Below are 15036 nucleotides of genomic sequence, written 5' to 3'. Positions count from 1 at the left end.
GACCCTCCTATCCCCATGGAGAAGAAGAATCTTCCAAGCCGAAGAGAAAGAGAAAGTCTAGATTTTTTAATGTTCAGAAATGTTTTAGTGAGATAAGGAAGGCACAAAGAGCTACACAGCATGTGATTCCAAAGACAACATTTATTAGGGTTGTTAAATATATTTCTTTTAGATTATCAAGGGTGTCCAATGAAGTTGGCATGCAAAAAAAATGGCAGCTTGCAGCCATTGTTTGCCTTCAGGAGGCTGCTGAAGACTTCATTATTGATTTTATGAACGATGCTTACATTGCTGCTGCCCACGCTCATAGAATGACTTTGATGAACAAAGGCTTTAGTATGGTTAGCAGAATCGGGTATAGGTTCGACAAGGTATTGAGGCCTTTGCCCACTACTTATAAAAAAGCATTTGAGATCCTTAACGTTCCTCCAAAATTTTCAAGGAGAGCGAAACGACGAGTGATTGAGGACATGGCACATTTACACCCTACAAAGACCACCTCCAAACAAGTGTCTGCCTATCAAGAACCAAAAGAAGTCGCCCATCAACAATGACCACAAGAGACTATAGAGTTAGAGGATGAAGTTTGCAAGAGAAAAATCGATGTCCTTGGTACTGTCAATCGAAAGAGAATGGATGAGGTATACGGGCAAACGGTTGTGAATGTCTCTTGCACTTCTTCAGAAGACTATCTTAGTATATCCCTTGAGGACAAAGGAATGTTTGTTAAGAAAGATATTCAGTTGTTAGATTCAGTAGTCTTTTGTTGCATAAGGTAAGGATTTTTGGCTCAAATTTTCTTAATTGAATGATAGTGTTGTTTTGTTCATTGGAATTGACATTCATTTGGTTTTGCTTTTGGTTTTAAGGCGTTGATTTCTTCTCTTAGCCAAGAAATCTCTAAAACTATATTTATCGTTGATTCACTGTTATCAATGGAATTGTTTTCAAAATCTCCTTCAAACCTAGAATGATTTTTTAGATCGTTTGATCCAATTACAAACTACCATATATTTTTTCCTTACGTTGAAAGGTATGCAATTTTGCAAAGGGTTTAATGTATACTTCTTTATGTATACTTTTTCATAGTATGCATTTCTTACTAACATTTTATTTTGCAGAGGACATTGGAGCTTAATATATATTGATATTTTCACTCGAGAAATTATCCTTATGAACTCTCTGAGGGGTATCCACAGTCAAGCAAAAATGTGCGTTGAATACAAATCCTCACTTTTTTGTTTATTGTTTATTTTATTTATTGTACTTGTTTTTATAACATGTTTCCATTGATAGTGCTGGGAGGTTGGTGGTAACCTTTTTGGATACTACATATGAGGATATTGCTGATCCTCAAAAACCATATAGTTTTCTCTTACAAGAAGTACCCTTACAAAATGATGCGTATTCTTGTGGATTGAGAGTAATTTCAAATGTTTGTAGGACAATAGATTCAAAGATTCTCAAGATAGATGGGGTTAATGTAAGTATCTTTCACATTCTGTTTTGAGCAACGTTATTAGATTTTGAGCAACATTATTATCAATTTCTTTGTTTTTACTCCCTACAAGTACGAACTACCACTCACCTTACAGCTTATTACAATTTTCCTTGCAGTGCAAAGATTACCCCGATTCATACACATGGTGGATAAGAGAGAGATGTATTGAGTTAATTTTGGATAGGGCAATCATGCTAGTGGACCCCGACTCTCCTCCACATAATTCCTTAACTAAGAGTAAGGCAAAAGGTAAGTCATCTGGAAAAACAAGTAAGGCAAGCTCCACAAAGATAGAAATGCTAGCACTTTCTCATCCATCTTCTCATCTACCCCCTCAAGAGAAGAGGGCCCCTGTTCAAGTTAAATTCTTCAACCAACCAAAAAAAAAAGCCACTGCAACAGCAAGATGTATCTTTTCAAAAAGTGACGAAGAAGTTACAATGATGAAAGAAGACAAATAGATACAAATGGAAATATCTTTGTATATCTACACTTCAATTTTGTAACTCTTCATTCAATGAAAAGCTTTTTGTCCGATGTAATGTTTTCAATTTTATGGCTTGAAGCTTACAATTGAAGGAGGCAAGCAACTCATACAAGAGAAAAAGCGTTTAGCTCTTTTTTGTACTACTTTATCGTTTACTTTGAACTTATATTCTGGGGATGTACAGTCTAGCATCTCCAAGGTATCCCTTACATCTTTAAGATTCCAATTGGAAGTGATATTTATTTCCTTTTCTATAACTTGCACCTTAAGATTGAAGGGCATGCAATCTATATCTGAATCCAAGGGAACCCACATGCCTAGTTTAAGTTTGTATCTCCTATAATCAAAACCCAAAGCAAGATTTTGTCATGCTATATTATAACACAGAGACAAGGATTGGGGGTATACAATACACCTCATGGTGTCGCCCTTATGGTCAACATCTCTAGATTTCCAAAGCTTCCCTATAATGTTATCTAGTTCTGTGCTTGCAAAATTTCTACTGAGCCAAGATACTTTTGTTCTCTATAAGTTTGCTATTTTGAAGCAACCCACAAAGATATGTAAGGGGATAAACCATGACAGGCGTATTCTTCTTGAGATCCTTCCAGCTGTCATGGACTTTTGAATATCTTGACATAATTTGAATTTAAAACTATGCATGGTTGCCTTATCAGGAACCTCCCAAATAAGAGAGGAGAGACTTGGCAATGGCAAATCCTCGATATGTCCATATGTACCCTCTTTAGATGGAACCACATATTGTGCATAATATATAAAAATTCTTCTCTCACTGAAAGAACTGACTGTCTCATCAGCATATATAATGTCCACAAACGCCTTATGAATCACATTCAAAGTTCCACTCAAACTCTCCATAAGTTGCCATTCAATACTTGTTGATGGAAATATATCTACAATGAAGAATTCAAAATTAATACTTGCTTAAATTTTTAAAAAAGTCAAACATGTAATCAACTTAAGACTTACAATGTGTTTGCTGGCAAACATGTTCATTAGGAAATAAGTGCATATCCTTGGCCATGTAAACATGTTGCACTTTTACTAACCACCCTTCATGCATAATTTTGAAAGCAATGATACGCCCTTTCCAGTGATGTTTTATATCCTCTCTTTTTCTTCTTTTGACCTTGTGAGAGCCTTTACAAGAGGGAAACATGGTCACCCAATCGTTTATGCAAAAGGTTTTAGGCTCCCATTTTCCATCTACTCCTTAGCCATAGACAGTGTAGGAGTTTACTAAACAAGACAGGCACCTTTTGGATGCCATACTTAGATTGAAATCACAAAGAAAAGCACTCATTGAGAAAGGCAAATGAGCAAAGAAAGAAGCTCACCGAGAAAGACGAATGAACAAAGAAGAAATAATGAAAAGACTAATGAAAATATAGTCGGGGCGCCATAAGCTTCCGACTTTCAAAAAATTTAGTATTAACTTCACAACATCGTTATCATAACAGGTTTTGTCAGATTTTATAATTAAATAAGGACTTCGGGACCATAAAAGCATGTCAGAGTTTGGAGATTTTGGCTAAAAGAGAGAAGAGAACCACGAAGTCCACTCTACTATCTCCAAAAAGGAGGAGACAAGAATACCATATTCTTGCACATGTGGCAAACTATCTTTGGCCCTTTTCTTAATCCCATGATTAACAAAAGTTCATTTTTTGAAGCGTTTTTGGCCCTAATGCATCTAGCTCATCATAAGCTCTCCCGGCAATAAGCATATCATCCACATAGAGTATCAAAATCATAAGGATGCCATCAAAAGCCTTCTTCATATATAACCATGAATCCATATCATTACAAATATATCCCTGTGAATGTATAAAAGCATCAAACTTGTGGTACTATTTCCTAGGTGCTGGCATCATGCAAGTCCCCATGTAAAAAAAGGCATCTTTATATATCTAATAAAGTTCCATTGAGCAACCAATGCTAATACCAAGTGTAGGGTCATCATTTTGACCATAGGAGAAAAGAGTTCCAAATGGACATACCATGGTCAATTCCCAAGTGGATGAGACCAGAGGCCATAATAATACATCTAGCAATGTGCATCGCTTTGGGATGCATCATTGTGATGGGCCTAGGATTCAATCCTTACCTAGTTTGGGTTGTAACAACAATGACACATTCAAAAATCCAAATAGAAAAGGGTTAAATGAGCTGAAATCCATGGATCTCTCTATAGGAGAGACATTTGGAAAGCTGGAACAATGAGTCTATTTGGATGATAAGACACTCGAGCCTAAGGAGGTCATTGGTTTAGCTAATAGTACACAAAGAGTAATAGCCCATACTCAGGTTATATTAGTAGGAAGGCTTGGACTTGTGACTTTGGTTTAGCATGGTTAGTTTGACAAGACATAATTTACATGCTATGTAGACCATATTTGGCTAGAACAAAATGATTTATGCTAGGCCAAGAGGGCCGTTTCTTTTGTGAATTGTTATATTCCTTTAGGTAAAGAGGGCCATACGTCTATTTGGTGTAGGTACAATTAATGGTTTTTTGTTTTAGTGATTGCATCACACATGTTGGACGAAGTGTCTGGAGGGAGCCTTTGTTGCATAGAAGCTTCTTGTGGCCATTCCAGGTGGTGTCGTTGCCTTTCCAAGTTTTCCTCTTAAGCTAATAGTGTTATTTGTGTATGTGGGGGTTATTTTCTTTTTGTTATTGGGGACCGGTGATTAAGGCATGAAGTCCTTGGGTTTGGTCAAGTATATCTAGGGGATATTTAAGTAGTTTTCTACCTCCTATTAGGACATTGTTAAGGTTATAAATACCTATGATAGAGGGTAGTCCTTGTGACCGTGTCCTTCCTGCTTGCTCGGCAGTTGTCCTAGGAGTCCCTGCTCATGTTAAGAAAATATGATGCCCAGGCTATAGGAGTCCTCCCATAGTAGCAGGTCCTAGGGTCCTAGTCCAATTGTCCTTCTAAGTTAGGTAGGTAGTTCAGACCACCACTAGGATGACCTCTTTGATAGTCTTTTTAGCCAGTCCATGTTAGAGCACTTGGTTAGCGACTTGCTATGGATTTCTGTCAGATTATGTTGGGCCTATCCCTTGTGGATTTTCATGCCTTGATTATGTTAGTGTAGGGTGAGAGCTATTATTGTGCTTTGTTGATTATAATTTTTATGGCAGCTTGATGCTTGCTTTGATTGTTATCTATGTAGATCAATTCGTGGGATTCAACAGGCTCAGTTGACCTATCCCGTGGTTGCCAATGAGAGATGAAATTTGAAACTCGTTTTTGAAGTGCTAGAGCCTATTTTTGAAGCAGAAAGTGGCTAGGAGATGTCAAAGACCAAGTTTTCATGCAAGATTAAATGGCTATGGATTGATGAGCTAGAGTTTTTCTAGATGGAGTTCGATGCCAAAAGAACCCAACGCAAGTCTCGTTTTGTCGATCGGAGTCCATTTCACCCCCCCATTTAATCCCCGCAAGGTTCGCATTATGAATCAACTACATGATTTGAGAGCCGAAAAGTGCATTGTGGATTCCAAGTTTATAGATTTTGACATCACAAAGCCATTTGGCTAGATGGATCTTGAATTCGAGCTCGTTTGCCCCTCCAAAAGCAAAAAATCAACTTCGATTGTAGTGTGAACACAATTTTAAACATTAAAACCTTAACCTTAATTAATGAAAGAAAACTCAAATTTTAAGTCGTGAGGAGGTAGGGGTGCAAAAAAAATTTGCGTCCATTTTTTGGGAGATCCATGCCTCACTGATGCTGGGTTTTTGCATCCATTTTTTGGGAGATCCGTGCCTCTCTGATGCTGGGATTGATCAAGAACCGACTGCACATTCCTGATCTACTCCCTAAGGGCTTTGTTTTGGTCGTAAGCACACTAATTTTCATGGAGGGAATCAAAATTCTAGTTTTTAGTCTTTCTCTCTCCTCTCTTCTTTCTTCTCTCTCCTCTAAGAGGCTAATCACACGTAGAAAATCAAGAAGGAAGGGGGATGAAGGATGCTTAACCAGCATGGACCGGATTGCTCCAAGATCAAAAGGAGGCTAAGAGAAAATTTCCAGCATTGTTGGATAATTGAAGATGGGTTCACCGTTGGTTGCCCAAAACCATTTTAAAAAACAATGTAACACGCAAATAAGCGGTATGCTCAATTTTTACAAAGAAAATTTCATTGTTTTAATGTTTGATGGCTTTAATGATGTACAAATGGAAAGAAATTTTGTATGAATCATGTTTGAAGTATGTTTGATGGCTGCACATGATAAAATCAGAATCTGTAGTCATACATAGTCGTAATTAATAATTTAAAACCAAATTACGTCTTTTAAAAGGAAAAATGAGGGTTTCTTCCATTTCGGGTTGGGGAATGAAGTTTATATGGGATAAGAAACTGATAAAAACTAGTGTTGAGCCAATATAATCAGTCAAGACACATAAATGAAAAAGTAGCACATTTTTATGAATAAATAAATGAGGAATGTCTTCATGGTAGGCAAATATGCAGTTGTCATAAGAAATCTAGCATTATGTGCATAGGTGAGCCTCTAGATCTTATGCATTTTCATATATGTGGTCCCACGCTCTGCTAGTCATTCAATGACACAATGTACTTTGTTATGTTCATTGATGATTGTTCACATAAGGTCTATGCATATCCCGTTTTAAAAAAATTAGATGTCTTATCTACCTTTTAGCATTGGCTTGCTCTTGTTGAGAATCACTTCATGTATAGGTTGAAATGCCTAAGGTCTAACAATGGGGGTGAGTATGTTTCTAAAAGAATTTGAGCAATTTTGTATGAGAGGGGTATCAAGCATCAGTTGACCACCCCATATACCCCACTATATAATGGTGTTGCCGAGCATATGAATAGGACCATTTAGAAAAGGGTTTGTAGTATACTCTCGAGTATGCTTAATCAAGCAAGCTTACCATAGCATTTTTAGCTTGAGAAAACTACTTCTACCATACATTTTAAGAACAGATCCCCATGAACTTTTGTTAGTTGTCAAGTTAAAGAGGACGTATGGTTTGTAAAACTTCCCTCTTATGTGCATCTTAGAGTCTTTGGATGTGGGACTTTTTGCCATGTACCTAAGGACAAATGCAATAAGCTAAATCCTAAGTTAATAAAATATATCTTTCTTAGTTATTGGGATATTGCCTATGGAATCCATAGGCTTGAAAGGTTATCCGCAACCATGATGTTGTTTTCCATGAGGGGAAGATGCATATGTAGTCTGGGCAGGTAGTTGAGGTACATAGGGTGATCTTTCAGGAGGAGCCTCATGTTACCATACAGCCAGCTAGATAGTTTACAGTTGATATTCCAATGGCCCGTGATCATGATGTTAGATAGAATGTATGGATCCCATAGCCTATTTTGAGATGGTCTACCAGAGATTGATGTCAACCTGATTGATTTTTTCCCTCCATGGACTATGTTATGGTGATAGATCCCAATTCGTCCCTTACTTATGAGGAGGCCATGTGTAAAGGTAATAGTCACTCTTTAGAGAGGTCCATGCAGTTTGAGTTTGATTCATTGGAGAAAAACCATATATAAGATTTTGTTCCTTTGGAAAACATATATTGCCATGCAAGTGGGTATATAAGTTGAAGAGTATCCTTGGATGCCCCAAGCTAGCATATAAGGCTACATTGGTTGCTAAGGGTTTTAAGTAAGAGTATGGTATTGATGTTGATGAATCCTTTTCTCCTATAGTCAAGATGACTACCCTATGCTTGGTATTGGCATTGGTTGCACAATTAGATGTGGACCTTTATTGGATGGATGTGAAAATAGCTTTTTTGCATGGGGACTTGGATAAGGATATCTATATGCAACAATCTAAGGGATTCATGGAAAAGGATAGGGAATATCTACTGTGCAAGTTGAGAAAGAGTCTTTATGTCTTAAGTAAGCACCTAAGAAATGGTACCATAAGTTTGATTATTGATGCATTTGTAGGGATATACTCACAATGATATGGATTCATATTCATACACAAAGGAGGCCCATGATGGTAGCCTTATTATCTTGTTCTTTGTGTTGATGATATATTAATTGTTGGGAGAGCTCATGATGATGAGCTAGATGCTTTGATGACTCAACTTAAGAAGAGCTTTGAGATGAAGGACATGGGGCATGCCTCACATATTCTTGGTATGCGCATAATGTGCAATCACTCTAAGGGACTCCTTTACCTATCACATTAAGTATACATATAGAAGGTGCTTGAGAGATTTCACATGGTCTTGACTCTCCTTTACCTTCCTGTGTGAAGGTTAGTCATGCCGATTGTCCCTAATTAGATGAGAAAAAGGGAGAGATGGCCAAGATCCATTATGCATCTACAGTGGGCACTTTGATGTATGCCATGATAGCCACTTACACTAACATAGCATTTGTAGTGGGAATCATGGTATTCTATATCACTAGACCTAGCTGGTGACATTAGGACACTGTGAATGATATCATGAGATACTTGAAAGGTAATGTAGATATGTGTATTTATTATAGTGGGTAGGATACTATAGTTGTGGGCTACACTAACTCTGATTATACAAGACATGTAGATAGTAAAAATTCTACCTCCTTTAGGTTTGTCTTAACTTTTGTTAGAGATGTTATTTCTTAGATATCTATGTAGTTGAAATGCATGGCATTATCTACTACTATTGAGGCTAAGTATATCATAGCTACTAAGACTTGTAACAACAAGTCCCTATGGTTAGTTAGTTTGGTGGTAAACGTTGGTATCACTATTACTCCTACAGTGCATTCAAATTCTATGGGTGGTATTTAGTTGGCCAAGAATTCGATCTTCCACACGGAGGCAAAGCACATTGAGGTGCTCTATTACTTCATCTCAAAGGTAGTAGAGGACAAGTCTATTGAGCTTATCAAGATCTTGATAGCCAAAAATCCTACATATTTATTCACCAAAAGTCTCTTAGTAGAACGTTTTATCTTTCTTAGGAAGATAATGGGCATAGGATGAGATTATGTCTATTCCTTAGCCTGTTGTACTTTATGTACATTTGTATTTTGTGACTTTTGTAAGTTTGTTCTCTTCTCACTAGAGGTAAATTCACCTTTAAGTAGAATTTTTTTGGGGGTAAAGGTACTTGTGCATACACCGCCTTGTATTTACTACACACAATGTGATTGCACACCTATACAATGTAAGTGGTAGGCATCCATTACTATCACTTTATTCTTTATTATTTTAGTGACTATTTAATAAGGAAAGGTCAATCACACATCATGACTATTGGAGTTTCCACATTCTCTCTCTCTCTCTCTCTCTCTCTCTCTCTCTCTCTCTCTCTCTCTCTCTCTCTCTCTCTCTCTCTCTCTCTCTCTCTCTCTCTCTCTCTCTCTCTCTCTCTCTCTCCCCACTATAACTCGCATTTCTCTTGCTTCAACTTGCTCGAGCTTCTACTCAAGATTTACCCTTCATAAGATTGATGCCCTGAAGAAAAGGTTAATGGAAACCTTTAAACTGAAGGATTTGGGACATGCAAATTACATTCTTACCATGTTTACAATTAGGGATAGGACAAAGAGATTATTGTATCTGACCTAAAAAAGGATTATATTAGCAAAGTGTTGCAACCTTTCAATATGGAGGAGGGAAGGCAATTACCACTATGGTGTCATCTTATCTAAAAAACTAGTGTTGATGATTGTCCCAAATTTGATGAGGAGAAGGTTGAAATGGCCAAGGTTTTACATCCACAATGTGTGAGCAACCTCATATATGCTATGATTTCCACTTACTTGAACAATGCATTTGCACTAGAAGTAGTGAGCATGTATATGTCAAGTCCTAGTAAGAAGCATTGGGAAGTAGTGAAAGGCCTCTTGAGGTACTTGAATGGTACAATAGATATGTTTTTAACCTTGTATAGTGGTACAATCTAATTAATGTCTCACTTGCAAAAATGTGCAGCATTATCTACCAATAAAAGCATTATCTACCAATAAATTTGAGTTTATTATAGTCATAGAGGCATGCCAAGAATCCATATGGCTTACTAATCTAGTGCGAGCATCAGGCCTTGGTGAAGACATGCCATTGTTGCATAGTGATAGGTAGAGTGCTATCATGTTGGCAAAGAATCATGTGTTTGAATTCATTAGGTGCTTCAGGATAAGAGAGTTGTGCTTATCAAATTTCATACTGATGATAACCTTGTAGACTCTTTCTCAACCTATAGCAAATGTTTCTCAACTTGTAGATCAGGTTGGAGTCTTTCATAATGCAATACCATTTCTTCTCTCAAACTAACATTATCATCCATAACAGTTTGTTCTTCCTCATGAAATTTACCTTGCATGTCCATAGTCCATTGCTTGAAAAATTTTGAAGACACCTTAAATTGTTTCAACATATCACTATATTCTTAAACCTACCTTTTTGAGATCCACAATCTCATTACCATACATTTCCTTAGCTTGTTTTAGCTCCAGTGCATATTTTTCACTATCTTCATGCAACTATTTTTGCAAAATATGACCCATATCCAATTTAACGACCCCTCTAACTTTCCAAACCATAAGAAACCTATGCAAACCATTAGCCTTGATTCAAATCCAATGGGATAGGTGAAGAAGATGAAGGCATTCCACTCTCATGCATAGACAAATTAGACATAGTGCTTATGGAACCATCCATTTTAACCAAAAAATATTCAATTTCTGTCTTTGAAAAGGTGACCTTTTGCTTGCCAAGGACTACAATATCATGTTTATCATGTTTCTTTGAATCCAAATCTAGCCATTCAAATATTTCATCATGCAAAGGAGCACCCATATCCATTTTTGCACTATGCATATCTTGATCATAGAAGCCAATTGCTTGTTTACATTATAAATACCATTTTCACCATCATGAACATGCAAGTCCTCATCATTTGACCTATTTACATCAAAATATGCTTGGCATGTTTTCAATTTTTCCCATGAGCACAATACATGGAATTACTTTGACCTTCCCACAATCAGATATATATCCACAAGTGGGCATACAATGGTACGAGGTTGGGTCCAATCCTGTTGTTTTAGCTCATCCTTCTAATTGTAGAAACATAAATTTTAGCAATGAATCTATCATGCAAATTGCCCACCCAATGGGGCATTACACTATTTTCTACAAACCACAATATACCATAGGTATCTCGAGTGATAGTGTTTGTCTTTATGAAGAGAAGAACCTAGTCCATAAACCACCTAACATGGTGCCTTCAGAGAGGATCCAACTAGTGCAACATATATTGATTTTGTGAATCTATTGAATAGCCAATCTACATGGCTTCATCTATGTATCACAGTGCTTTGACACTATCATTGAAGTCAAGTTGGAACACATTGGCTAGAAGTGAATGAATAAATACAAGTTTTTCCCAAACCTTTAATGTCTTCCTAATCATTTCCATTTGAGAGGCATCATAAGGCTTACTAAACCATTGTTCCTATGTGTCAAGAACAAAAATGGGCCTAAAACTAACTCTAGGGCTCTAGTTGGCCTCCTACACTCACCAAATCACCCTCATGGCCTCCTGGCCAATAGGTGCATCTGGAGGCTATATACTAATCTAGCTAAATCACGTGTTTGTATCAATTTTTTGTCCAATAATATTTCCCATCCCAATTCCAACACATGGAGTATACAACACATATAGGTGACTAACACCTTGTTGCACACACATACAAAGCATCCCCTAGCCAATAGTTGTGGCTTCTATGGCTCTCCTACACCCTAGGGATTGGCCCTAGGATGCACCATCTAAACATAAAATACAAGTGTAACATTGTCTGCTCTTTTGATAACACGTTCCAAGATATAATTTTATTTCCTCACATAAGAGTGCCCAAAGAAAATCATTCTATCCTAGTGCTCAGGGATCTCACACTCTCATTGTTGGTCAATAGTTTTAGCAACCAATTGCAATGCATCTAGGAGACTTCCTCTTTCTTGATACCATATATAAGAATGCAAATGCAATGTGTAATGTCATATAGTACTCAAACAAATTAACCACAAATCAACCAACATGTCATGTGAGAAAAACATTCTTTCAATTTTTGAATAGGACATCTACCCTCCTTCAAGGGAATAGTATGCACAACCAAACTAGGAGGAATACCCCTTAACTCACCATAGCTCCAGGTAAAAATATCACAAAATTCTTAGATCAAGGACAAGTAGTCCTTCCTCTCTGTCAAACTGAGCATAGATCCTAATTTAATCAATCATAGCTCATTCAATGTATCAAGATCTAGCTCAATCACATCTGCATGTCTAATTCTATCTTGAGCTTCTATCAATCTAATTTTGTCAAAGATATGGGTACTCTCTCGTTTCGAGAAGATTTAGGATATACATCCACTATTATGCAAATGGCACCTTTGCCAAAAATTAGATGAACAATAGGTATATCAACTTGACAATCGAATTGCAAGATCCATGGCCTTCCTAATAATATTGGATAGCTTGGCTACCCTGCAAACCTAATAACCCTAAAGTCCAAAATGCATTCCACATTAGCAACAATCACATGGAGTTTGGTAATGCAACCTTCTGGTTTTCTTAACTGACATCAATCATCTAGAGAATTGTGGAGGCCTCTTTTTGGATTTCTACTCCCAATCTTTCCATCAATTCTAAACTCATAATGTTGACAAAGGATCCCATATCCACAATTGCATGATCCAATAATATGCCATCAACATATGCTACAACCCTTGGGCAATGATTTTTAGCATGTTTAACCAATCATCTCCAACACAAGCTATTCCCAAGGGTTCAATGATATACCTAGTGTGAAGGATCTTCTTAAACCCTTTATGCACTCCTAGAGATAACTTGATCGGCTATAAGATATTCACATCAAGCCTGACCTCGCAAAGATAATTGGCTAAGTCAAATTCATGATAATTAGCAATGGTTTTCTTCTCCTGCTAGACCATTATTTCTCTTGAATGTTGAACAGGCATAGGTGCCTCTTTCTTGGCTTTTATCTTCTTCTTTGGAAAATCCTTATTGGAGTTAGTTTTGCCATCAACAACTTTTAGAGGATTAGCTTCCACATCAAGGTTAAGGACTTGTGTCCCCTTATCATCCTATTTAGGATTTGTCTCAACAAGTTTTACATTATCCCTACCGCTTTGTTTAACCTTATTTCCTCTTGTAATAGCTCATAAATTAGAAGCCTCAATGGTGTTGACATGCATAGCTTTGATAAGGCTGACACCACTACCACCATGCAACTTTTCTACGATAGTTTTTTCTCTCTACAATATTTTCTTTGGTCCCTCATCCTACTAAAGATTATTCCCTTATGCTTGAATATGATTAATCGGACCTAGCTACCTACTTCATTGTTGCTGAAGAGAGACGATATTACTCTGGCAAGTACTAGCTATGTGGTCATACTTCCCACATATTTTGCATTTGACATTAGGGTAGTTTCTCGAGAAGTGCTAACCACCACACCACTTATAGCTAAATCTTGATGGACCATCCTCTTCAACTTCCTATAAAGTTTTATTGCTTCTTTAGGAAATTAATATCTATGACTATTTGTCTATATTTTTATATTATCATATCAATATAATGCTTCATCATGTCCTTGAATTTTCCAAGAACATTTAATGTACTCGACTCATAACCATGATCATGGGATTGTCATTTCGACTAGTCTAACCACCTGAATAGGGATTGACTGTTGATTAGTTGGAATGACATTAAGATTTTTCATTTGTCTTCCATTATTTAGTGGAGCCATTTGGCTAGCCATCGGTATAGCAACATTAGGAGGAGCCAACAATATGGGCACATTCTACAATATACTTTTCCATTTGAATTGGTCATAGCATAGGTATATTGGTCACACCTTGACTTCCATTGATCAATGCATATTATTTCTAGGACCCAAACTCAAATTTAGGTTAGCCCTAGATGTGTAGATTACTTGTAAGCACGATTATACCTCCTCTGCTCATGTAATAGCAATGTCTATATCACCAAGAGCAACACTACTCAACTACACTTGGATATTCAAACACCATATTAGAGAATTTGGGACTTTTCCAAGTCCCAATTTTAAATAAGTGATAAATATTTGACTATGTGGCTAAATCTTGATTCATATTTGAAAGTGGAATTTGGAAAGGTAGCTTTAGCATTTAGCTTGGTAGACTCCACCTTTAAGAAAGACAACAAGATTTGACCATGTGGTCAAATAATAAAGATATTGGGGGTTCCCAAAGTGCATGGACATTTTCAAATTCCCTAATATAGTGTTTTGAAGTCTAATCCATGTTAAAAAAATTGTAGTTGGGCAGTAGATGGAATAGAAATAAAGGCTTGTAATTTGTGAAATACCTCTTCTTGGCATATGCTTGAGCATTCTCATGGGGTTCTTGATATGTCACATTCAAAACACGTAGCCAATATTGGCCACCTCTCTCAGAGGCAAACCCTCTTTGGAAGGCCACAAAGAAAAAGTTAATCATGGTTATGGTCTTGGCTTCCAAGACATAATACCACATTGCAACTCATCCTTTCAGAGTCATGTTGAAAAACATCATGATATTTCCATCATCTTAATTTTGGAACTCATTAATGTGGAGCTATGCATCTTCCTTTACTAACCCATTAAAAATGGATAGAGGGAGACCTAAGGTTAGCACGACCGATGTTCCTATAGATATTGCAATGGGTTGCACTTTAACGATGACTAGATTTGCTACAAGAGTCTACATCAGTAGGATTACACCCCCACTTGAAGTAGGTTGCCTTGTTGTCGGGGTAAGAGGCATGCGTTAGAGATTCCCCCTTCCCCTAACGGGCTAGCTGGAATAGTAGGGTCAACAAGACCTCTCTTTCTCAAGGATATCAAACTACTATGCTTAGGGGAATATCACCTAAGGATCTCAGCTTGCTATCTATCCCTTTCATCTCTTTCTTGATGTTGGATCTTATCTTGATAGTGTCTATCTAGAAATAACGGATCTATTACAATGCTCTT

Source organism: Lygodium microphyllum, chromosome 24 (genome assembly GCF_053477565.2).
Source record: "Lygodium microphyllum isolate KBCC chromosome 24, Lygodium_microphyllum_v1.1.10, whole genome shotgun sequence".
Lineage (NCBI taxonomy): Eukaryota > Viridiplantae > Streptophyta > Polypodiopsida > Schizaeales > Lygodiaceae > Lygodium > Lygodium microphyllum.
Note: the sequence above shows the minus strand (reverse complement) of the source record.